The sequence below is a fragment of the Oncorhynchus mykiss genome, chromosome 24 (genome assembly GCF_013265735.2).
Source record: "Oncorhynchus mykiss isolate Arlee chromosome 24, USDA_OmykA_1.1, whole genome shotgun sequence".
NCBI lineage: Eukaryota > Metazoa > Chordata > Actinopteri > Salmoniformes > Salmonidae > Oncorhynchus > Oncorhynchus mykiss.
The window spans coordinates 9,002,014-9,029,229 of record NC_048588.1 but is presented as its reverse complement, the minus strand read 5'-3'; the positions used below and the strand labels follow the sequence as shown (position 1 = coordinate 9,029,229).

General features: G+C 40.9%; 1 protein-coding gene across 3 annotated transcripts in view; it reads right to left on the bottom strand.

Annotated features, from left to right (window-relative positions):
* LOC110503312 (limbic system-associated membrane protein) overlaps positions 1-27,216 on the bottom strand; it is a 1,017,495-nt gene that overhangs the window by 243,659 nt on the left and 746,620 nt on the right. The gene's annotated exons all lie outside the window — the stretch shown is intronic.

The window sequence follows — 27,216 nt, the reverse complement described above, 5'->3', positions numbered from 1 at the left end:
CAAACTGAATTGGTCCACTCACACAGACAGCATCGTGAAGAAGGCGCAGCAGCGCCTCTTCAACCTCAGGAGGCTGAAGAAATTCGGCTTGTCACCAAAAGCACTCACAAACTTCTACAGATGCACAATCGAGAGCATCCTGTCGGGCTGTATCACCGCCTGGTACGGCAACTGCTCCGCCCTCAACCGTAAGGCTCTTCAGAGGGTAGTGAGGTCTGCACAACGCATCACCGGGGGCAAACTACCTGCCCTCCAGGACACCTACACCACCCAATGTTACAGGAAGGCCATAAAGATCATCAAGGACATCAACCACCCGAGCCACTGCCTGTTCACCCCGCTATCATCCAGAAGGCGAGGTCAGTACAGGTGCATCAAAGCTGGGACCGAGAGACTGAAAAACAGCTTCTATCTCAAGGCCATCAGACTGTTAAACAGCCACCACTAACATTGAGTGGCTGCTGCCAACACACTGACAATGACACTGACTCAACTCCAGCCACTTTAATAATGGGAATTGATAGGAAATGATGTAAATATATCACTAGCCACTTTAAACAATGCTACCTTATATAATGTTACTTACCCTACATTATTCATCTCATATGCATACGTATATACTGTACTCTATATCATCGACTGCATCCTTATGTAATACATGTATCACTAGCCACTTTAACTATGCCACTTTGTTTACATACTCATCTCATATGTATATACTGTACTCGATATCATCTACTGTATCTTGCCTATGCTGCTCTGTACCATCACTCATTCATATATCCTTATGTACATATTCTTTATCCCCTTACACTGTGTATAAGACAGTAGTTTTGGAATTGTTAGTTAGATTACTTGTTGGTTATTACTGCATTGTCGGAACTAGAAGCACAAGCATTTCGCTACACTCGCATTAACATCTGCTAACCATGTGTATGTGACAAATAACATTTGATTTGATTTGATTTGAGACTTGTCCCAAAGCCACTCCTGCATTATATTGGCTGTGTGCTTAGGGTCGTTGTCCTGTTGGAAGGTGAACCTTCACCCCAGTCTGAGGTCCTGAGAGCTCTGGAGCAGGTTTTCTTTAAGGATCTCTCTGTACTTTGCTATGTTAATCTTTGCCTCAACCCTGACTTGTCTCCCAGTCCCTGCGGCTGAAAAACATCCCCACTGCATAATTCTGCTACCACCATGCTTCACCGTAGGGATGGTGCCAGGCTAACTCCAGATGTGACACTTGGCATTCAGGCCAAAGAGTTCAATATTGGTTTCATCAGACCAGACAATCTTGTTTGTCATGATTTTAGAGTTTTTAGGTGTTGTTTGGCAAAACTCCAAGGTGGTGGTCATGTGCCTTTTACTGAAGAGTGGATTCCGTCTGGCCACTCTAACATAAAGGCCTGATTGGTGGAGTGATGCAGAGATGGTTGTCCTTCTGGAAGGTTGTCCCATCTCCTCAGAGGAGCTCTGTCAGAGTGACCATTGGGTTCATGGTCACCTCCCTCCCCCGATTGCTCAGTTTGGTATGGCGGCCAGCTCTAGGAAAAGTCTTAGTGGTTCCAAACTTCTTTCATTTAAGAATGATGGCCACTGTGTTCTTGGGGACCCCCAATGCTGCAGAAATGTTCTGGTACTCTTTCCCAAATCTGTGTCTCAACACAATCCTGTCTCGGAGCTCTACAGACAATTCTTTCAACCTAATGGCTTGGTTTTTGCTCTGACATGTACTGTCAACTGTGGGCCCTTATATAGACAGTTGTGTGCCTTTTCAAATCATGTCCAGTGAATTGAATATACCACAAGTGGACTCCAATCAAGTTGTAGAAACATCTCAAGGATGATCAATCGAAACAGGATGCACCGGAGCTCAATTTCGAGTCTCATAGCAAAGGGTCTGAAAACGTATGTAAATAAGGTCTTTCTGTTTAAAATGTTATATACATTTACAAAAAGGTCTAAAAACATGTTCTCACTTTGTATTTATGGGCTATTGTGTGTAGATTGCTGAGTATTTTTTTCTTCTCAATTGAATCAATTTTAGAATAAGGCTGTAACATAACAAAATGTGGAAAAAGTCAAGGGATCTGAATTCTTTCCGAAGGGGTTGTAACAATTCCTTCAACGTACATGCCTATATAATTATCACATAAATACATTGTGTACGCTTCACTTGACATAAAGTGGGACTCCAAAGTTGTATTGCCAAAGTCTTTTCTATTCTGGAGAGTAAAACGGAATGCCAGTGGTTATACACGGTTTAAAATGATGCCCACATGCACACTCCAGTTTATAGTCCAAAAAGTTAAATACGCATCAACAATGTCTTTCTCCACTGCAAATTCTCTGAATACATATCTGTAGGCGGTAGTTCTGGTCCTGAATTGACATTCTCAATGTACTGCTCAGCAAAGGCAGTCTAAGGCACTGCATCTCAGTGCTAGAGTCGTCACTACAGACCCTGGTTCAATTCCAGGCTATATGACAACCGGTCGTGATTGGGAGTCCCATAGGGCAGTGCACAATTGGCCCAGGTTTGGCCGGGGTATGACGTAGCCAACGCTTTAGCCAACATGGGGCGGCAGGTAGCCTAGTGGTTAGAGTGTTGGGCCAGTAACCGAAAGGTTGCTACATCGAGTCCCCGAACTGACAAGGTCTGTCATTCTGCCCCTGAACAAGGCAGTTAACCCACTGTTCCTAGGCCATAAATACAAATTTGTTCTTAACTGACTTGCCTAGTTAAATAAAAAAATAAAAAAAGTGTAATTAACTCAGAAGTGAATGCTTGGTGTAAAAACTAAAGGCTATATAAATTCTTATTATCAGGTGATTTAATGTTAATTTCCTCCATTATAAACGGTCATCTGACTCCATCTGCTCCACTCCAGTGTTTATCAGTGGTGGAGACGTGGAACAGTATAATGGATCAGACAGGCGTGGGTACATTACTACACCCAAGGTACGAAGTTACTGCCAACAAATCTGCCTAGCTACACAGCTATGTATGTCGAAGTAAACATCCCACCAAACCATCCATATTGACACAAACATACACCAACAGAAAATACAAAAAAAGGCATTAAATTACTCAGAGCATGTTTCAGGAGACCTTGATATTTCCTATGAATCCCTGAGATCTTGGTATAATCTTGTACAGTTAGACTGCTCACCAGGAAGGTTATATTGATATCCCATACCTGTCTTAAAATTAACACTAAAACAGAATTCTGCGTGACCTTAATCATGCTGAACTCAATAGAATTACCATGTATTGAATAATCCCAACAAAAACACAAGAATACACACATCATTTAATTTACCTATTTTCCAAATACCTTTTTGACCGTTAGTATTAGTCTCCTTGAATTCTAAACAGGGCTGTTAGAAAAATGTCAAAACACTTCAAAGTTGTGTTTCAATGTAAGCTTTCTGAGAGATTGCTTCACAGGGGTGAGCTTGCAGACTTCCTTAACAGTAGTTTTCTCCTGCAAACGGACACAAAAAAAATCATCTTTCCTGCTTTGATGTCTGGCGCTAATCACATTTTAGCTGTCATGGCCAAAAACATTCAGTACTTAGCTTAGGAGGGTAAATCTTAGTCATACTCTAGATACCCTGTGCATGCACACTGGCTCTACTAAAGGATTAGAACTGAGTACAGTGTAAATTACAAACAAGGTAACCAATACTTAGCCAGTACTCTGATTCAAATATTTGTCCATTAACTTGAATAATTTAAATTCCAGTGCAGTGAACATTCTTTGTATGGTTTTGTACAACAACTGATATAACTATTGCGTTTAATGTTATTTTTACAGGGACATTGCACATGAATCAATGTTTCATTAAAAGTGCCGGTTATAGCCAGCCGACTAATTTTCAATCGCAGTCCCTGGGCAGGTTATTAAAAACAATTACAATAACAATACAGACTAACAATGAGCAGTGAGCACATGCAGAGCAACATAGGACAAGCAGCCCGTATCACGCCGACAGACAGGCAGAACAATAGCACAAAAAGCAACAAAACAAAATACATAACAGCAACAAAGTTTCCACACCTTCCAGAGAGACCAGAATGAAAAGCAGCAATACAAGTCAGGTTGTCCTTTAGCTGTCTCTTAATGTCTTTTGGGAAGATGTGGTGCAGTTGTGTGTGTCTGATGACAGGGTGTTCCAGACATGGTAAGATTTCACAGAGAAAGCATTGACTAAAGATTGACTAAAGTTGCTTTTTCCTTAAGGGAACTATACAGTCACCTCTCTTGGCAGACCTTGTGGATCTGCTGCCATGGGTTTGGGTTTTCTGTTTAACAACAGTACTAAGTGGAGGAGGAGCCAGGCCATTTAGGATCTTGAATACAAGACATGCGTTGGTGTATTTTCCCAACTCAGGAGCTCGTGCTTTCTGAGGATGTAACAGTGAGGATGGCTATTGGGCTTTCTATCAAGCACTTTGAGAGCCCGTTTGTAAACAGACTGAATGGATTTTAATGTTGTTCAGCAAGCTGGGGCCCAACTAGTCAAGCAGTATGTTATGTGGGGGAGTATCATAGTATTGAAGTACAGGTTTGCTACCTCTGTAGTCAAACAGCTTGGTTGGATTTGGTTATTTGAGTTAACTTTTTCACCCGCTTTTTTAAAGAGAGGTTGGAATAAAGTATGATGCCAAGGTACTTAAAATCAGATACCACCTGGAGCCTCTCCCTTGACACATAGACATCTGGTTCAGTAGCATCAGTTGCCCTCTTTGTAAAGAACATGCAGACTGTTTTTTTTCCGCATTGAGATGCAAACATGAGTCACTTTGTAACACTGTAGCAGTGAGAGTGGGCGACAGCTCATTGCTCACTCTGACACACTGGGTTCTGCCTTCAACGCATGATTTCATCCATCTCAAGGCATCGGGGGAAAAGTTGAACCTGGACAGTTTTGTGATGAGATCCTCATTGTCAACAGTATCAACAGATTTCATTAGGTCTAGAAATACAGCCTCAACAATGCTCCCTTTGTCCATCTTGGACTTCACATTTTCCAGCAGAAAGTTGGCTGTTTCTGTGGAGTGTTTTGCTCTGAAGCCAAACTGCATGGAGTGTAATGTGAAGGGGCAATCAGTTGCTCTGCCACAATTTTTCAGCAACCTTTGACACCACAGGTAGTATACTAATGAGCCTGTAGTTACTCACGTCAGAAGGATCACCTGATTTAAAGATGGCCATTATTAAAGCAGACTTCCAGATCCTTGGAAACACCCCCTAACCAATAGATGTGTTGGTGACCTTAGTAATGGGGCCAATGATTGACTTTTGTAGTTTTTAAGAAAGTAAGTCCAGCCCAAAAACATATTTGGCTTTAGAGTTCTTTAGTGAGCTAATCACCTTGTTCACCTCTGACTCAGAAACCTTCCTTATGATGAAGACAGGTTGAGTGTCATTCACTGGCGCTGAGGCCAAGAAACCAGTGGAGGGGTTCTGTGTCAGTACCTTGACAGAGTCAACAGGGTAGGAATTAAAGGCTGTTGCTATTTTGAGTGCATCATGTGCTAGACTGTTATTCACATAGTCTTTTTGCAGTGTTACTATGGTCTTTCCCCTGTTAACTTTTTTAGATTCTCCCAGATCAATTTATAATTGACAGTTGCTTCACCAATTGTGTTGATAAAAACGTTTGCCTTGGTCTATCTGATTTATTCCATCACCTTATTTCCCAACATGGTAAACCTACGTCTGTCATGCTCTAATTGGGACTTTAGGGCTGTTTTTAGAGCATGATCTCGTTTCCAGATTTCTCCATTTAGCCAAGGAGGAGTGCTCTTTTGGCCAGGTTTGGATTTTATTTTCTTTAAGAAGCCATTTATTGTAGTTTGGATTGTGGATAGAAAAACCTGACTATTAGCTTCCACATTTGTATAGGACAAGAGATCATTCCAGTTAATTCCATTAATTACGTTTTCAAAATAATTTCATTCACTCTTAGATATTCTCTGAGCTGATCAGGCTTTCTAACAGTAGAGGTTAAACCTGTACCTGGAAATCTTTCTGGCTGTGATTGTCAGATTATGATCAGGCAGCCCAGTAACCATATTGAATGACTTAATCACTCTCTCTGGTTTATTACTGAACATAAGATCAATCTGTGTTTTAGAACAAAAAGTCACCCTGGTTGGCCCTTTAACTAGCTGTGTATGGTCAAAGGTATTAGTGATCTGTTTGTGGGTTTTCCTACAAGACTTGTCTTCATAATTAATGTTAAAATCTCCCATTAAGATGACCTCTTTCCCAAAATCACATACCCTAAGCATGTTATTAAACGGATAAAAACACACACAATTTTGGTGGCAGGTGGTCTGTACATTCCAATAGGGGTAAAATACATTTGGGGAGACAGTGTAACGTTTAGGCCAATACATTCTACTCCTCTTCCACTCCTCTTCCTTCAATCCGGTCTCTCTCCTGAAAACATTGTAGCCAGGCACAATCAAAGTAGCAGATGGAGTCTTTTTATGGAGCCATGTCTCTGAAAGTCAGAGGAAGTCATGGTCGGAGTCTATGAGAAGATGTTGAATTAGATCACTTTCAGATTGACACTGCGAATGCTCAAGTTCCCCCTAGTAGTCCCTTGGGCTTAGATTGTGGGTCCCAGATGACTTGAGCGATGATTAACACATTGAAAAAAAGTTACATTTTCAGGGAACTAATTAAAACAGCATGCATGCCAGAAGCAGTCTGGGATCGCGTATAGCAACTTGGATATGTTTGGAGAGTAAAAGTTCATCTTGGAGCCGGGTGACTCGAGAGAACTCCCTTCAACTGTGGTGAGTATCACTGGCTCAGTGGTGTTAGGCCAAGGATTGAGGTGCACATCCCCAGAGAGCAGGAGGGTAGTGAACAGGTAGTTCAGAAGTTTCCGATAGATGTTGGACTTGTGTTTGTTACTCCTAAGCAATTCAGTCGAATAGGGAGCGAGGTAGACTTGGCCATTATTCAGAACATTATGGTATGGTGTGTATTGTCAGCTCCCATGGAACGGGGAACCAATGTGTTTGTCTGGGGTGTTGACATTCCCTGACAGTAGATTGATTGTGGCATCCCAGCAAGGACGCACTGAGATGATCAGTAGAGCAGCTACATAACTGACAATCGTGGCAATATACTGGAGATAAAACGCATAATAGCGCTCTAAATCTTTGCAAGAGTTACTTAGCTGGGGTCGGTATACACCTGACGCTTTAGATAAAATAACAGCATCTGGAGGAGCAGAGGCACCTGCCACACCACCCTCCCTACCGTCTGCCATTGTGTGCCTGAGCTGTGTGTGGAACCGCTGTGTAAACGAGTGAATAAATATGATGTGTTTTTTCCCGATAGTTGCTGGTTGAAAATGCAATCTACACAGGATGTTCTATTAAGCAGGCTTTACATGGGTGGAGTTTCGGCTTGTCTCGTTACATCACCAGGCGATATAAGTGAAATTAGTTAATAGACCAGTATCAAATAAGTTCCAAACCCCTTTGCCAATAACAGCTGGTTTTCAGGTTACATATCCCATCCCTCCCATAATGCACCTCTGCTCTGGTCACTCCCCCGCGCCACTCAGACCATTCCCAGACTGTACTAGCAAAATGCTTGCTTGAATTTTTTTGTTGATTGCTAAAAGCTGTTTTTGTTTAGTTTTGACAATTTTTATGGAAAACTATGACATTTTTTTATTGAATATTTAAAACATACAACATACTTGCAGTGAAGCTGCTCAACAACTACATCACATTAGTCATCTAACAGACTCACATCCAGAGCGACACACAGAAGCAACCAGGGTCAACGTCCTGCTCAAGAGCACGCCAACAGATCTCCCACAAGGTCAAAATTGGGGACCCCTTACCGGCGATCCATCAGCCACCAGCCCAAGCTCCCAACCACCAGCCCTCCAAGGCCCCCCCCCCACAGTTCCCCAAGAGCTGTCACTCAACCATCCAAGACCTCCACCCCCAAGAACCCCCACCCCACCCCACCCCATGCACCATCAACCAACAAAATGAACAAAAGAGAAAAAAGACAAAGACAAAGGAAAACAACAATGCAAAAACAAAAGACATCAAGGACAGCAAAAATCATAACAGCAAGGTCAACTGAATATGTTGGAGTGCATGTATGGCACTATTTACATGTGTGTGTGTGTGTCCATGTACGTGCACGTATGTATTTGAAAGAGAGTCTGTGTAAAGCGGTTCTTCCTTTAAAAGGTACGAGCTTATGCCGCAACCGTTAGTGGTAGATGGCAATTAATGGAGGCGATTTCAGTCAGAGTCTCTGTTCTCTGGCACTAGAGTCCTGCATCAGGCAACAGCAACGAAAACTGTTGGTGGTCCTGGAGTTAAGAGAGAACTTGGGTAAAAATACAAAGGGGGAAATTCACTTGACATGTGGACTGACGATTTTTGAAAAATAGGCACGGTGGGCTTTTGGTTTCTCTCGCTCTGAAAACAGGGGGGAAAAGTAAGGCTACTTGTCTGTCGGCCCTGCATTAAAGACCAAAATTGGTGAAAGAAAATTGTGATAAATAAAAATATACACCAGTTTAATTTAAGGACCAAAAAATTAACAGCTGTGCCATATAGATTGCAAAATAGTTGGGAAGAGATGTTCGATGCACCAATTCCATGGCATATGGTTTATGAATTGACACACACTTTTCAGTTTATTATAACCTACTGCAGGCCTAAAACCTATGGGTTTAACCTTCTGACTTAGTGATTATATTGAAGATAGAAGCCACCTCTTAATGAGTTCCCGAGAGTCGATCTGTTATCCAACGATTATTATTATTATTATTACTGAATGACAGAGCATGGGGACTGGTCTTGATAAATCAATCAGATTTTTATTTGGAAATGTTAGGATTATTTTGCTCTTCACTTGCAGCCACTTAGGCCTACAGTACTCTCGACCGGTCCCGTTGTACAGCACCATATTTTCCAAACTGAAACCCTTCATTAAATCGCTTTATCCATGATTGTAAAATGAATCAGCTGATGCATTGGTCCAGAGTCAGTTGGTATTGGCAGAGAGGCAGGCGGCACTGGGGGAGAGTCAGGCAGAGAATGACACGTTGAAGAGGGCGAGGAACGAGATGGAGTCACAGTCCATGCCAGGCACACCTGTGAGATCTGGAACTCCACCTCCTGTTTGTGGACTCTGCAAACAATGTGTCGTAGATGAAAATACCTTTCTATTTGTGGAAAAATCATCCTGATTAACTCTTTAGTCATATCGCAGTTTACCTATTTGCTTATGGTTTTTCCTACACCTAGCTAGCTACCGGTTTAAATTATATGAGCAAAAAATATTCAATTTTATTTGGAATGGCCAGACAAAATTAAAAGGGCCTATTTATATAATGAATATGTATACTGAGGGTAAAAAGTACTTTATTAACTTGTCTGTTGGCCCTGCATTAAAGACCAAAATCAGTTAAAGAAAATTGTGATAAATAAAAACATGTACATATGCCAGTTTCATTTAAGGACCCAAAAATGTACAGCTGTGCCATATAAATTGCAAAATAGTTGGGAAGAGATTTTCGATGTACTGATTCCATGGCTCCTGGTTTATGAATTGACACGCAAATTTCCGTTCCTCCTGAAAGCCCTAATATTAAAAACAGTCAAATGAATTCTCTCCGTCACCCACACGCACTGTAAACTTCCTGTTGCTTCAACACCTGCATTGCTGCTGTTTGGGGTTTTAGGCTGGGTTTCTGTACAGCACTTTATGATATCAGCTGATGTAAGAAGGGCTTTATAAATACATTTGATTGATTGATTAAACATTTGGATAATAAAGCATTCAAAAGGCTGACGTCGGTTAACTTTAATACTTCTGACAGCCAAAATTCCAACTCCACCCATAACTTTTGGACTTTTAAACATTCCCAGAAGGCATGGATTATTATAACCTATTACAGGCCTAAAACCAATGGGTGAAAACAACGTTTCCATGATGGACTATTAGCAGGAAAATGGACTCTTCAACCTTTTCAAAAGGATAGGTGTGAAAAAGAATACCCCCCAACTTGCAATGTATTAAGCAATCTAAAGTTTCACATTTCTAACGACAAACGTCATGCAACCGCAAAATGTCGGGTAAAGCATATACTGTACAGTATTTCTTCATCAACATCTTTATGCTTTCGTTCATAAAATAATGATAAAAATACTCTTTCAAAATGCAGATGTTTATTTCAACTTACAGCAGGACAATAGACTCTTGCCCGAGTTTAGGGGCTTTAAATATATGAATGGGTCCATAATGAACTACTATGGGAACAAATATCACTGAATGACATAGCATGGGGTCTGGTCATGAGAAATCAATCAGATTTTTATTTGGAAATGTTAGGATTATTTTGATCTTCAATATCACAATATTAAAACGTTCAAATCCATTTACGAATGAAATCGCCTTAGCCAACAGCGCTTTAGCCAACATGGGGTGGCAGGTAGCCTAGTGGTTAGAGCGTTGAGCCAGTAACCAAAAGGTTGCTAGATTGAATCCCTGAACTGACAAGGTAAAAATCTGTCATTCTGCCCCTGAACAAGGCAGTTAACCCGCTGTCATTGTAAAAAATAATTTGTTCCTAACTGACTTGCCTAGTTAAAATAAAAATGTTGCGGATCATCTGATGAAGGTGCACATGGGCCTATTTATATTATGAATTTGGAGGGCGGAAATGATTAAATAGACCTCTCACTAAAGGCATCAGTCATACAAAAGTTATACTTAACTGGTTTTGCTTCACGCAGAGTTCTTTGTTTATCAGACGAATCATTGGGACAAAACTTGAACAGTACAAAACAAGGTTAATGTTCTGGAAAAAAAATAAATTATATATATATATATACAGTGCCTTGCGAAAGTATTCGGCCCCCTTGAACTTTGCGACCTTTTGCCACATTTCAGGCTTCAAACATAAAGATATAAAACTGTATTTTTTTGTGACGAATCAACAACAAGTGGGACACAATCATGAAGTGGAACAACATTTATTGGATATTTCAAACTTTTTTAACAAATCAAAAACTGACAAATTGGGCGTGCAAAATTATTTTTTTGACTTGTTTTAAGGACATTACATCAAAGTTGGATCAGCCTGTAGTGTGGTTTTCCACTTTAATTTTGAGTGTGACTCCAAATCCAGACCTCCATGGGTTGATACATTTGATTTCCATAGATAATTTTTGTGTGATTTTGTTGTCAGCACATTCAACTATGTAAAGAAAAAAGTATTGAATATTTCATTCATGTTATCTTAGTGTTCCCTTTATTTTTTTGAGCAGTGTATATATATAAAATGTCTTACAGAGCCTTTCCATAAATCCACTCAAGTTTCAACTGTCTTCTGTCTGTGATTAGAGCGATGTTGATGTTGCGTGGTGATGCCAGCAGATTCCAGATTGCCTTTGCCGATCGCTCATTTTCTTCTTGCACTGGATAGGGAACTGACCTGTGGAGACTTGACACCTCACAGATGAGTAACATTTCACGGGTCAACAAGGGGTCAAAATCCTTTTAGCTAAATTCAGGATTTACACTTCTTGCATGAAAATGTGTTATTTTGAAGGAAAGTTCAATTGAGCATGAGGAACAGAAGAGACATTTACTGTTGTATAGTTGTAGGATAACCAGACATGTTTTCTCACTGTCTTTTACCAGAATACCGTGCTGTGAAATTAGTGTGAAATTAGAGAGCCATCTATTGCTACAGTTTCCTGAACATTCTAATTAAGATTGTTAGGTTTACTTTGGTGCTGTTTCTAATGGAGAACATTGTCAAAAGACAAGATGCATTGTAACCATAGTAACAAGTAGGCCTAAGTATTGTGTCAAATTCATTTTTAAGAAATCTAATGTGCTTAGCTTGATGCATTTAAAAAAAATGTAAGAGTACACATTATATTAATTTGTCCACACTCAGTAGTTATTACCTTGATAAATTAAAGTAGTGGCCTCCTCTGGTAGATTCAAACAAACCAACATTGTAAATGTGAGGGGAACCTATTTCTTTGGACACACAGAAGCCATGCAATTGTAGATTTTTTATTGGTGAACCTAACAAGGTTTTCAGACACATTGTGGTTGTTGTTGTTGTGGAAATATTAGGTGGAATGGGGAAATGGAGACTGACTAGAGCCTAGGGATTTTTGTAATGGTGGTTTCCAATGATATGGGTATGCACTGTACAAATACGAAGTATGAGTGACATGGATATTCACTTTCAAAGTTATCATGAACCCAGCATATGGAGCACAATAGTGTGCTGTTGATGGAAACTAATCATCATTTGTCAGATAAATGCCTTGAAATTCAAAAAATAACACGGTCAATTTCATAACATGAAAGAAATCAGTGACATCCAAATTCGGAGCAAATTGGATTTGCGCTATCGCTGCCATCTTAATTTAACGTTGCCAATTCCTTGAAATATCAATGCTTCTTTTAAAATATCAAATGATAAGTCTTGGAAAGGCCATATTTCTAATGATTTCTCTATTTTCATATGCATATCAAGATGTAAGGTCTATATTGGTTTATATTACCTGTCATCCGATGTATTAATATGATTTTAAGACGCTGATACACCTCATATTAAACTCAAGTAATCAACTTGTTGGTCACGTCATCAAACAGTTACAACCAAGGTATTTTCTTCCATGCAACAGTGTTCCAATATTTCATCACTCTCTTCTCAGTAAGAATGTCTATTTTTTAGCCAACCACCTCAGTGAGTACTTTTTACAGTATGTGAATTTGTAGAATATACAGTACATGTACATACAGTATGTCCTTAAAAGTGCCTATGCATATGCAATATTATATATTGCTTCAGGTCAAATCCTTCATATTACCTGACTGTCCCCACTCCCATTGGATGGGTCAAATCAAAGATGATGATGTATCATTGTCCCCGGGGAATGTGAGGCTAGTCCATCTACCATGACATTCTCCAGTCACACCGGAACCCTCAGAGTTAGTTTCTCGTCAAGGAGAATTACACAATCTGCAAATGTTTCAAAAGGCTCCGTGTCTATGAAGAGTGGAGGTGACCCTGAAAATGATTGGCTTTTCTACCCTCGTTACTTGCGACGATGGGTGCCACGTCAACTCTAGAGGAATAATGTGTGTTAGAGGTTAGAGATCTATTTACCAAACCTGCAGGGTTTTGCATATTCAGATCATGGCAAACAGTCTGGACTGTGAAATAGGGCCGGGAAAATATTTGAGTCTAAATAAGCAGGAGTGAATACATTCTTGAAGAACTCCGTTGAATGGCTCCACTGAGTGCTGGCTTTCCACTTGAGTATGTCCATCAAATAGACTATTCCAGATTGGGTTTAGCGTGATGGAGAGTACTAATTGAGGTTTGAAGGGTATGCACAAGCACTTCAGAGCCATTTCTGCTTCAAATCAGGGGATAAACACATCAAAATCCTCTCCAACAAAACAGACATACCCAAGTCAATCAGAGAGGAAAACAAACCGGTTCATGTTCTTCTCTTCAGACAATGGAACACACAGCCTCCAACTTCCAGTGGGTTTGGAAAACATCACATGCTAAAACCTGGGTCTCAACCAAACACTTCAAATCAACTTGCACATTTTCAAATATTCAATATGATTCAGGGCTATAAATCATTATCATTGTAATGCTCATCACAATGTCATTTATTTTAGTATGGCAATTTCAATCTTAATAAAATGACACTGAACAGTACAAAACAGCATCCTTTTTAAATAAAAAATAATTGTGGTTTTCTCATTTAACAAAAATCTTTATTTTATTTAACCACACAGTATCTTGAGGTGTGAGCCTTTCCCTCGAGATACCTGGCTAGACAACCAGAATGCTTTACACAATGACACTACATAAACATTGCTTTGTCAGATTTTAATCCAGCCGACTGTGCTTGATATAGTTATGCACCGTAGAGATGTGGTTTACATCAACACTGTGGTCAGACAGCCAAGGAAGTGGATGGGAAAGAACACAGAGGGACCAAAGCCAACCACACTTCCCCTGGCAGAGATCCAAGTCAGTGATGTAATAGCAAGGTTCAAATCACAGCACCCTGGATCAAACAGTTCTCACATGCTCTGAACGGTCAAATGTTAACCCTTTGAAAATACTATGTGGACTCTCATATAGTATGTGGTCATAGTAGCAGCTCAGGTCTACGGTACCGTGTGTGTCATGTAACGGGTGTTATGCTGTGAGAGCAGTTGTCCAGGACACATTGTACTCATCATGGCAAAGCTCTACATCGGACACTGAACAGTGTGTAGCGAGTAGACTGTTAATGGGGGGAGTGAGTAGACTGCTATTCTAAAGCAATGGAGAAATCACCCTTGAGGATCGACACAGACGGAGCTATCCTACTGAGTTCCACACGCATTCGGACCCCTTGACCTTTACCACATTTTTTTACATTACAGCCTTATTCTAAAATGGATTAAATTCATTTTTTCCCTCATCAGTCAACACACAATATCCCATAATCACAAAGTGAAAATAGGTTTGTAAGTGTGAAAGTGTGTGTGTATGTGGCGTCAATAAACGTGTGTGTGGGAGTGTATGTAGTGTGTGTGTGTGTGTGTGTGTGTGTGTGTGTGTGTTGGATTGTCAGTATAGTATGTGTAAGTGTGTAGTTAGAGTCTAGTGAGTGTACATACACTCTTAGAAAAAAGGGTTCCAAAAGGATTCTTTGGCTGTCCCCATAGGATAATCTTTTCTGGTTCCAAGTAGAACCCTTTTGGGTTCCATGCAGAACCCGTTCTACAGAGGGTTCTACATGCAACCCAAAAGGGTTCTACCTGGAACCAAAAAGGGTTCTTCAAAGGGTTCTCTATGGGGACAACTGAATAACTCTTTTAGGTTCTTGATAGCACCTTTCTTTCTAAGAGTATAGTGCACGGGAGTCAGTGAAAAACAATTAAAACAAGAAATAAATAATAAAGGGAGGTCTATGTAAATGGTCCAGTTTGCCATTTGATTAACTGTTCAGAAGTCTTATGGCTTGAGGGTAGAAGCTGTTCAGGTGCCTTTTGGTCACAGACTTGGCACTCCGGTACCACTTGCCGTACAGTAGCAGAGAGAACAGTCTATGTCTTGGGTGGCTGGAGTCTGACAATTTTTAAGGCCTTCCTCTGACACTACCTGGTATAGAGGTCGTGGATGGCAGGGAATTTAGCCCCAGTGATGTACTGGGCTGTACGCACTGCCCTCTGTAGTGCCTTGAGGTCGGATACCGAGCAGTTGCCATACCAAGCGGTGATGCAGCCAGTCAAGATGCTCTCAATGGTGCAACTGTAGAACTTTTTGAAGATCTGAGGGCCCATGCCAAATCTGTTTAACCTCCTGAGGGGGAGGAGGCATTGTCGTGCTCTCTTCACGACTGTATTGGTGAGTTTGGACAATAGGTCCTTAGTGGACACCGAGTAACTTGAATCTTTCGACCGGCTCTATTACAGCCCAGTCAATGTGAATGGGGGCGTTCGGCCTTTCGTTTTCTGTAATCCACGATAAGCTCCTTTGTCTTGGCCATTTTGTGGAAGGGGTTGTTTCCTGGTACCACACTACCATGTCTCTGACCTCCTCACTATAGGCTGTCTCATCGTCTTCGGTGATCAGGCCTACCACCGTCATGTCGTCGGTAAACAATGGTGTTGGAGTCGTTAGTGGCCACGCAGTCGTGAATGAACAGGGAGTACAGGAGTGGACTGAGCACGTACCCCTGAGGGGCCCCAGTGTTGAAGGTCCACGTAGCGGATGAGTTGTTGCCTACCCTCACCACCTAGGTTAAGTAAAATATTGCGGAATTTGGTCAGCTGTGGATTAACTTCTAGGTCTATAAATTGAGAGTTCTGGCCGAAAAACGAAGTCTCCAGTCTTGCAAAAAAATTTAGAAATTGTTTTCTCACTGGGAAATTAATATGCAAATAGTCAGTGACAACTTTGTGGAGTTTTGTGGAGTTTTGGGTTCGTGACAGCAACTATGTGACACCATTAATCACAGACTAATGGTTGGTATCTAGGGATGCAGAATAAATATAGGATTGTAATGATACAACCCATACGTCTGTAGCTCAAACATGCAATGTTTAACTAACAAAAATATGAACGCAACATGTAAAGTGTTTGTCCCAAGTTTCATGAGCTGAAATAAAAAAGTTCCCAGAAATGTTCCATTCGCACAAAAAGCTTATTCCTCACAAATTTTGAGCATAAATCTGTTTAAAATCCCTGTTAGTGAGCATTTCTCCTTTGCCAAGATAATCCACCCACCTGACAGGTGTGGCATATCAAGAAGCTGATTAAACAGCATGATCATTACACAGGTGTACCTTGTGCTAGGGACAACAAAGGACACTCTAAAATGTGCAATTTTGCCATATGCCATCTGTGTGTGCCATATGCCACAGATGCCTCAAGTTTTGAGGGAGCGTGCAATTGGCATGCTGGCTGCAGGAATGTCCACCAGAGCTGTTGCCAGAGAATTGAATGTTCATTTCTCTACCATAAGCTACCTCCAACGTCATTTTAGAGAATTTGACAGTACGTCCAACCGGCCTCACAACCGCAGTCCACATGTATGGCGTCATGTGGGCTAACGGTTTGCTGATATGAACAAAGTGCCCCATGGTGGTGGTGGGGTTATGGTATAGGCATTCATAAGCTACGGACAACGAACACAATTGCATTTTATCGATGGCAATTTAAATGCACAGAAATACTGTGACGAGATCCTGATGCCCATTGTGAGGCCAATTGCTTTAAAATGATCTGTGACCAACAGATGCATATATGTATTCCCAATCATGTGAAACGAATAGATTAGGGACTAATGAATGAATTTAACTTGACAGATTTCCTTATATGAACTGTAACTCAGTAAAATCTTTGAAATTGTTGCATTTATATTTTTGTTTGCGTATATTTCGTTATTGAGAGATTTCTCAATTAGTCATTGGAAATAGATGGATCCAATGGTACAACCCAGAAGTCTGTAGCTCAAACAAAGAGATCTCGCAATAGTCAGTGACAAATATCAAAGCTAAGCAGCGGTTGGTTAAAAGAAAAGAGACCAAATGGATAGCTGTAGACAGAGCAACTCTTCAGTCCAGTAGGAAGTGCTGCCCAACCTATTGTTTCGTTTTTTTGATAGTGAATATAACGTTGCAGATCTGACATTGGTTTGACTATGTTGAAAAGTGGTTACCATGATGACATAATCCTCTGGTTGAAATTTCACCTTCACAACAACAGTTTCCGTGGACTTTTTTCAAATCCAATTTATTTTCAACATATATTTCACACCACAATACGTTGACAAACGTTAATTCAATCAGTTTGTGCCCAGTGGGGAGGGCTTGAATTTCATGAATAAATATGACTGTAGATGCTTCTGGAATGCAGAGAAAAGGGGCTCGTCTTCGAACACAAGCTAGGTTAATAATGTCTGCCAGACAACCTGCAGAATATTCACACAAGTGGAACGAGGTGATTACTCTTACACTGGCAGGGCCCTAGCTAGCATTTGTGCTCCGTGAGGTTTTATTGGAGTCGCAAAGCCAGGTCTGCATCCTAGGCAGGCTAAATGACCCCTTTAATTTGTCTAGTACATTTTAGGTATTGTGTGTTTTTAGTGAGACAGATAATTATAGTTTTCTTTAATTTGTTTGACATTGCATAGTAATGGTTGCATAAAATGGGGGTTCTGCATGATTTCACGTCTTTATCTTCCAGCGTTAATGAGATTACTGGGGAGAAACACAGAGACAGGAGGAGAGAAACGTTCTCCTTTCGGGCTGTTTTGTAAGAACTAGTCTAGATTGAAAGATCGTTCCAAGTTCCCTTGTGATGATTGAGTAGAATAAAACGTATGCAATTTGTTTTATAGACCACACACTTGAAATGACAACTGAGTGATAGAACTCCTATCAAATAGTACTCAGAAGAGATGAACAATAATTCTTGATATGACATGTTCGAAGTCTCCATAGAGACCAATCAGTCTCTGCACTGCATGTATAGAACATGCCTGACGAGTGAGGAGGGTTTGACATGTAATGAACAGTCCAGAGTGACCATGACCCCATAATACTACACCATCATGGTCCAATTACTGTTTACGTTTCCTCAAATCAGGTTATGACTGGTATTTACAGAGCCCTTATCTCCAGAACCGACTGCCATACTAATCTAAATGTCAAAAATCCACTAACGTGTTACCCCCATAACGACACCATTCTAAGTGAGGCTTGTAGAAAGAGGTTTGATGAAGAAGAACAATGTGAAATTAAATGTCTAAGAGATTGCTTATTATCCATTGTGGGGGGGGGGGGGGGGGGGGGGGGACACATTACATATTTGAAACGTCAGAGAAACACAGTGGTGACATAATCAGGTTATAGTTGACATAAATAAAACAAGGAGATAAACTGATTATATGTGGCAGGGCTATTGTGCCTCGTTTGTCTGGAGGACACACTCAGTCTTCTCCCCCTCACTGACAGAGTGATCAAAGAGCTTGTGAGCAGCAGGCGCCAAACTCGGGGGAGTTGCGGCGAAGAGCGTGGCGCAAGGATTAAACAAAGCCCTCCCTGTTTTAGACACAAGGTGAGCCCAGGATCTAATCAAAGTGCTCCTGTGAAATTAACACTGTGTTTAGCCTATTACCGACCCAGAACAGCAGGGGATAAATGCTCTCCAACCGGTAGGGCTGACGTATACAGAACACAGTCTGGTGGAGTTGACCTCATACTCTGTATGACTTACCTGGTTCAACAATCAAGCTAGTTTCTGCTATATTATACATTCAACAGTTAAAATGGCCGACTGCTATGAGGTTACTGTAGTCTACTCCCACCACCAGGACTTAAAGGACTGTGCACTCTACAGTCATTTGGTAACTTACTGTAGTTTACTCCCACCACTAGGACTTAAAGGATTGTGCACTCTACAGTCATTTGGTAACTTACTGTAGCCCTCTAAAGATGTCTGATGCAGTTTGTATTATGAAAAGTCCCTCTATGGTTTTAATAAGGGTTTTCATTATTACAAATGAAATAAACCTTCAAGATGATTGATCTCATAGTAAAGAGAAGCTTTACATTAATAAAGGCATACTGTAACTCATGTTAATTAATCGTAGAGATTCTGAACAGCAAGTGGAAATAAGTCAATTCCCAAGCCTGTTCACTCTTAAGGGGGCACATTGTATTATATAGAAGAGACAGACTGACAGTCCTTTAATAAACCACCGTTTCTCTGTTCAGCTGTCAGTGAAATGGTACCTCTCTTCCGGCCATCCCACTAATCACATCCTATTGAAACAGAAAAGACACACAGGTCATCTTATAGTGAGGCAGGTCACACACACACACACACACACACACACACACACACACACACACACACACACACACACACACACACACACACACACACACACACACACACACACACACACACACACACACACACACACACACACACACACACACACACACACACACACACACACACACACACACACAAAATAGTCTGAGCAAAATCTCTGCACCGGTCTGATATTACTTAGCTTCCTGTAATGGATGCTACTATTTATCACCTCCACTTTTTGGACTTGTCTCCATTTTGGCTAGCTGAAATGTATGATTGACTGTGAGGCTATTCTGTATTACAGGTTCTAGAGGGCATTGTAGGAGTGTACCAATCAAGTCACAAGAGGAATGTCACCTGTGCTTCAGCAGTCATTATATCACAGGCTATTCTCTTTTGAGTACCAGCCCACTGCCATATCCATTACCAGTGACTATCATGAAGAATACAGTGGCTTTGGAACTACCATCAAACTCAAAATACCAGAGAGAGTTTTCTGGATCCGCAATATTCCACGTACTCTTGAGCAAAACACCACATATTGATATCATAAACTCTGTCATGTGTCTCTTTGGAGGGTTTTAATAATAATCATGGATGAACTTCTATGAGATTTTATTTATACTGCTGAGCATGAGCCTTAAGACCTGTTAATAATGCAAGGGTATTGTTTCGTGCTGTGAGGGAGCGTAACAGGTTTGCTGGCATCAGCCATATTTACAGTCGGAGAAAGGCAATCATGGTGGATTTAGGGGAGTTTTCTGTCCGAACACTAATGTTCCTCTCTGAGTGGATGAGAGCAGTGAAACATGACAGTACATGTTGACTCTGGGAGAACAGAGAGTGTGTCTAGTGTAACAAGCTATATTCTGCTTCTGGTGATGGCCAGATAACAAAGCATGACAGTAACCTTTTCCTGACACACTAGACTTTTTATCTCATCAGTTTTGTTCTTTATACCTTTACCTTCTACCCTTATCACTATCTGTTCAACTTCAAGTGTACCTTAGATTTGGAGGTGTCACAAGGCATATCTGTTTAATGCCCCTTAGATCTCCATAGATTTAAAAAAGCTGTGAGCGTCTCTTCCTCAGAAACACTCTTGATTGACAGATTTTTGACCCACTTTTCCCATGGGAAGCTCAGCATGCAAAGGTGTATGTGGCAGACATAACAAGCAGAGCCTAATTTTAAAAACCTGCCTAACAGATCTGAGATTAAGCCTTGACTGTCTTTGGGCAAAGAGATAATGTGTACTTTCACACTTTATAACTGATGATCTGATTCAACACTGCTCTAATTTCTACCCAAACACTGCAGTTTATTTGCCTTTGATAGCAGGATTAACGTCCCTGCACACACACGCACACACATACGCACACACAAACACTAAACCCCTTTACCTTGAGAGCCAAGACGTGGAGAGAAATATTGAGCAATGATAATGAATGCTTATTTCTTATCAATGCGGCAGTAGGTAGCCTAGTGGTTAGAGTGTTGGGCCAGTAACCGAAAGGTTGCTAGATTGAATGCTTGAGCTGACAACGTAAAAATTGGTTGTTCTGTCCCTGAACAAGGCAGTTAACCCACTGTTCCTAGGCTGTCATTGTAAATAAGAATGTGTTCCTAACTGACTTGACTAGTTAAAATAAAAGGTTAAATAAACAATGGAGAAAAACATTTTTTTCTCATGTCAATTGCAAGTAAAATATAATAGGTTTTCTTATAGTGAAGACAGTAATACACAGTAATCTCACACAGTAATAATGTTGCTGTCATTTCCTGTCTGTCCTCTCAAGAATTCCTCTTCCCATTGAAGTCACTTAGCAAAGGAATTTAGTGTTCCCCTCACTGAATCTTTCTGGCTAATATTATTCAATATTTTATGACAAAGCCCATGTAGAGGTTCTTCTTTACATCTGAAGACAACAATGGAAGTGTACTTTCAGAGGGCTGTCTAAACTGATGTAGTGGCTATTGAGGAGAAGCTGATAAGGTGTCCATCATCGGAGCCAGGCTGACCCAGAGCTGCTTCTTCTCTCTCTCTGCTCTCTGAGCCCGGCAGTTCTGGCTTTGTGAAAACTCTCCCTCTCTTTCTCCATCAGTGCCATGAGAAGCCAGAGTGCCATGAGATCCCCCTCAGACCTGTCTGATAAACAGGTCCTCAGAGAGCCCAAGACCGTGCCTCATATAAGATCATATATCCTGACTAGATTCCTGAATGACAACTGTAGCTGTATGAGCATGAAGTATATCATATCAGCAGACAGAAATGCTTCAAAAGGCCAAAATCCGTCCTTGATCATAGGGTTTGATTCTCACAATCCTGGGCTACTGCTTAAAACACATACAAATACTGTAAGTCAGCCATTGCTACATGCGAAAGGAATTCATATTTAACCATCTCATATCAAATACTAACGAGCCTGACGTGTCTGTACTTCCAGACAGTGCCTATTGAAATAATATTTCCTTCAACACAGGAAAAAGTCAGAATACAGAACACAGCCCCCAGGAATTAGCAAGACCTGCCAGTTAGCCACCACTTCAAAAAGAGGGCTAACTGCTATCAAGGGTGATCTAGCCATCTAGGCTATATAAGCCTGCTTTCATTTTGGTCTGAGACGGATCCACTGGAAAGTATCTGGACATTATGCATCTTCGATCAATTCAATTCCATTCAACAGATATCATTACAATGTACGTTATTTCACAAGGTAATCATCATTCTTCAAGGTACATCATCTCATTGTAAAATGGGACTAAAGATGATTATTTGTCAGAATGTTATTAAACTCTACATGGATAGACTATTCATAACAAAAACCGTTTTGCTTTTTATTTGTCACTAAGCGTATAGGACGTAAGTAGAGTCGTGTAGCATATACTTATCATTCCCTGACAGGAATGATCTCAGTCGTTTTCAATGCTTGGTGATGCACGGAACTCCGAGACACTCACAGCTGTGTGGCGCTGAGCAAGGGTCTGCTCTGAGTTTCCATTGAGAGTAATTATTTCCACTGGATACAGAATGACTAGTTTCAATCATCACTTGCAGACCCATCACATCTTTCCAAATGTACACATGGACCTTACACTACCTACCTCCAGTTAAATCAAACAGATCCATCTACATTTTAGACTGATCTGTTTGATATAGTTGGGGATAGTCTAACTAAATTTCTGGTATGACTGTACCATTTATTTATCTCAGAGGTGGTAATAGGTCATATACTTCTCAGAGGAAACAGCAATATTCAGGACAGTTTGCTCAGCTCATGACCTGCCCATTTTAGGGGGTAGTGGTAGCAAAATTAGCAATTAGCTATTCTATTTTTTGGAATTAGTCTGTGCTGAAAATTCAAGGAAATCAGACAGAAGCATTTAGATATTCAACCCATTACATGACCAATGATGACCAATGCATGGTGTGTTTGCCATGTTCTATTTATACAGACAAATCTACAGCCCTCATTGGCCGTTGGTAAACCCTCTGAGTACCATTGAGAGTGATTCATTTAAATATGAAGGCTGTATTCTGCATTTACTTAATAGGAGAGGAGATGGAGTGGGAACATACCTCGATACGTTCAAAAGAAACAAGAAGAATTGAAGAAGCGTTTAAAACACAAGATGAACGCGATCCTCAAGGGTACAGATAAGACTAGCAGGAGTCCGTCTCTAACTGTTTATCTACGTTATTCAGCCAGAATGCTTCCCTGCTACACCCACAATGCATCACAGGGAGAGAACAACCCAACAGCAACTACAGCTCACTGTTCACAGGGTGAGCTATCGGGCCAGTGATCCTACTCTAGGTCTGTAATGTACACACACACACACACACACACACACACACACACACGAGTCTCAATGTGTGCTATTGCCCATCACACACCAGTACAATCAGCATAGATCCAAGCACAGTGCCCAATTGGGGCTTCTGTGTTTCAGCCCTAGGGCCTTTGTATTAAACATGAACCTAACTACTATAGCCCGCAACATAGCCTGTGACTTATAGGGCCATCATGAAAACAGAAGTGCAGTTAACTTAATTCTACTAGAGGGTAATAAAAAAGTACACCTCGTTACAACCAAACACAAGTGCAACCACACCTGATGTGGGCCAACATCCCTGACATCCTCCCTGCATGCCTTTGTAGTAGGGTTGTCCCCAACATTTTTTTTATTGGTAATAGGTAACAATCCTTTAACAATCCGATATATATATATATATACAATTTTTTATATATTGCATTCAGAAAGTATTCACAACCTTTGCCTTGTCCACATTGATAAAATTTAGTTTTTTGCTCATCAATCCACACACTTCCCCATAATGACAAAGTAAAAACAGGTTTTTGGAATATTTGGCAAATTTATGAAAAATAAAAACTGAAATATCACATTTACATAAGTATTCAGACCCTTTACTCAGAACTTTGTTGAAGCACCTTTGGCAGCAATTACAGCCTCAAGACCCTACAAGCATGGAACACCTGTATTTGGGGAGTTTCTGCCATTCTTCTCTGCAGATCCTCCCAAGCTCTGTTAGGTTGGATGGGGAGCGTCACTGCACAGCTATGTTCAGGTCTCTCCAGAGAGGTTAGATCGGGTTGAAGTCCAAGCTCTGGCTGGGCCACTCAAGGACATTCAGAGACTTGTCCCAAAGCCACTCCTGCTTTGTCTTGGCTGTGTGCTTAGGGTTGTTGTCCTGTTGGCCCAGTCTGATGTCCTCAGCACTCGGGCGCAGGTTTTCATCAAGGATTTCTCTGTACTTTGCTCTTGATCCTGACTTGTCCCTGCTAATGAAAAAAATACCCACAGCATGATGCTGGCACCACCATGCTTCACCATAGGGATGGTGCCAGGTTTCCTCCAAACGTGATGCTTGGCATTCAGGCCAAAGAGTTCAGTCTTGGTTTCATCAGACCAGAGAATCTTGTTTCTTGTGGTCTGAGTCCTTTAGGTGCCTTTTGGCAAACTTCAAGCGGGCTGTCATGTGACTTTTACTGAGGAGTGGTTTCTGTCTGACCACTCTACCATAAAGGTCTGATTGGTGGAGTGCTGCAGAGATGGTTGTCCTTCTGGGAGGTTCTCACAATCTCCAAAGAGGAACTCTGGAGCTCTGTTAGAGTGACCATCGGGTTCTTGTTCATTTCCCTGACCAAGGCCCTTCTCCGCCGATTGCCCAGTTTGTCTTCGTGGTTCTAAACTTCTTCCATTTAAGAATGATGGAGGCCACTGTGTTCTTGGGGACCTTCAATGCTGCAGAAATGTTTTGGTACCCTTCCCCAGATCTGTGCCTTGACACAATCCTGTCTCGAACCTCTATGGACAATTCCATTGGCCTCATGGCTTGGTTTTTACTCTGACATGCACTGTCAACTGTGGGACGTTATATAGATAATCAATTGAATGTACCACAGGTGGACTCCAATCAAGTTGTAGAAACATCTCAAGGATGATCAATGGAAACAGGATGCTCCTGACCTCAATTCATAGTCTCATAGCAAAGGGTCTGAATACTTATGTAATTAAGGTATGGGGTTTTATATTTTTAAACATTTGCAAACATTTAAAAAAAAACTGTTTTTGCTTTGTCATTATGGGGTATTGTGTGTAGATTGATGAGGAAAAACTGGAACAAAAACTGTAACAAAACGTGGAAAAAGTCTAGGGTTCTGAATACTTTCCGAATGCACTGTAGAAATTAACGGTACATTTACTACTGGTGATATACGTATGTATTGGGGAATTGATATACACTAACAATCAAATGCAAACAATTCACACAGTGAAACAATGAATATGCACAAATTGGCAGGAGAGAGCGCATTCTGGAGAGAGAAGTGCATTGTGCATCTGGGTGCATGGTCAATCCGACGTCTGCATTGGCCATGTTGCATTTATGGCCTCAAGGGCATACTTATTGCGCTTTGTGGAGCAGTGCAGAGCTGCTGGCAAGGAAGTGAGTTTGTGTTTTCATCAGGAGGTACCGCCCCCACCTACCATCAACCAATCATGTCAATGCGGAGCTGTACATAGCCCTCCGCATTGTTACAACATTTGGGAGACGGATGGTGGTGCCGTACTGAGCTTGATTTGGCCTCAGCATGCCTCTGGAGGCTCCACAATGGCTTCACATCCTCCATATGAAGCCTCTGACCACATTTTCGGATGAAGCATAAATTGGCTTTTAGTCTAGGCCTCCGCAATGGATTAGTTCACTGAGATGGGTGCAACATTTTTTTTTTTTTAAATAAATATATATATATATATATATATATATATATTTGTTACTGCTCGACTAAAACAATTTCAGTCGACCAACAGGCTAACGACCAAACAAACGACCAGTCGACTTATTGGGGTAAGCCCTACTCTGTAGGCTTACACAGATATACAAGAAGAAACCCATTAAGGAGTGAATAATGCTTATCAAGTCTGTGTTTTGTGTTGGTGTGTGACATCATGGAGGGGGACTGTGATTACATCTGCTCTCCAACAATGTTGCCGGCAGATACACAGGTACAACTGTAGTCACAAGCAACACACACAGGAAATAGTGGCTCTTAACAGAGAGGAACCTGGGAGTTCAATCAGGAAGCGTGTCTCAGCAAGGGTATTACGACCGACGGTAACTCACTCACTCCCAACGTTCACCTTTTGATTGGATAGGAAGTCATTGAGAGCTTGAGAGAGGCCTCAGCCCCTAAACAACAGCAAAGCCATTCCTCACTGTCTTCTCCTTAAAGGTTGTTAGCAGCACTGACTTACCTGAAAGAAAAGACAAAAAACAGGAAGTGGAATTAGGTGGTGAAGATCACACAGTCATATATTATTAGTGTGATTTGAACCAAATTGTTCAACACCATGTTTTCCATTTACTTCTAAAAGGCAAAGAACCCTACAGAAGCATTAGCACTGCACCTGTCCATAAAGTGTCTAATTACTTTTGACAAATACTTTCTCACTTCTCCCGATATCACATTACACAAAAGGTAGTGGAAGCAACACAGAACCGTCGTTGACAACCGGTCTCCATTTGTGGCCTATTTAGTTTCAGATATCGCTGTTGAAGGTCTACAAATGCTCAGAGAACATCAATGATCTGTCAAATCACCTTGGAGTCTGGAGGAGAATTAAAAATGAACTTGATTATCATTGTAAATAGCAATAAGTGTTTTGGACACTATAAGGGTATAGTTTAGTAACGTTGAGGTTTTTCCTATGACACTTTAGGTGAAAAAGCGTTGGCGTGTCAAACTGATTTGAATCTAGTCAGATATGAAATAATTCCAGACACTTTCTATTATCCCTCATAGAAACAGCAAACAGAGCATTCATTTCACAGTTCATATTCCAAATAGCCTTTCTTTACAGGGTATGGCATACTTTGTCATCTTAGAGACAGACCCATTACCTTCCTTGAGGGGCCACATGCACTGTTAATCAAAATGTATTAGGCCCATTCATTGTATTTTATATACCTATCTATCATGTAAGTGAAAGGACTGTATTTGTCATTTTGCCAAAAGCTGACAACTGAAGAATGATGCTAAGCATCTAGTCCCACAACGTCAAAATATATGAAGTTACTTAGTAAACAATTATTCAAATTAATTCTACAAGTTAAAAAGTCAACCTAACCTGAAACCTATTCATGTTCAGAATCAAAAATTGTACTGAATAATTGACCAGAAGCAGTCAAATGACATTGTATTCAGGCAGTTACTCTTAATGAAAGAGCTCGGTCTGTAGAAATGTACAAATCTG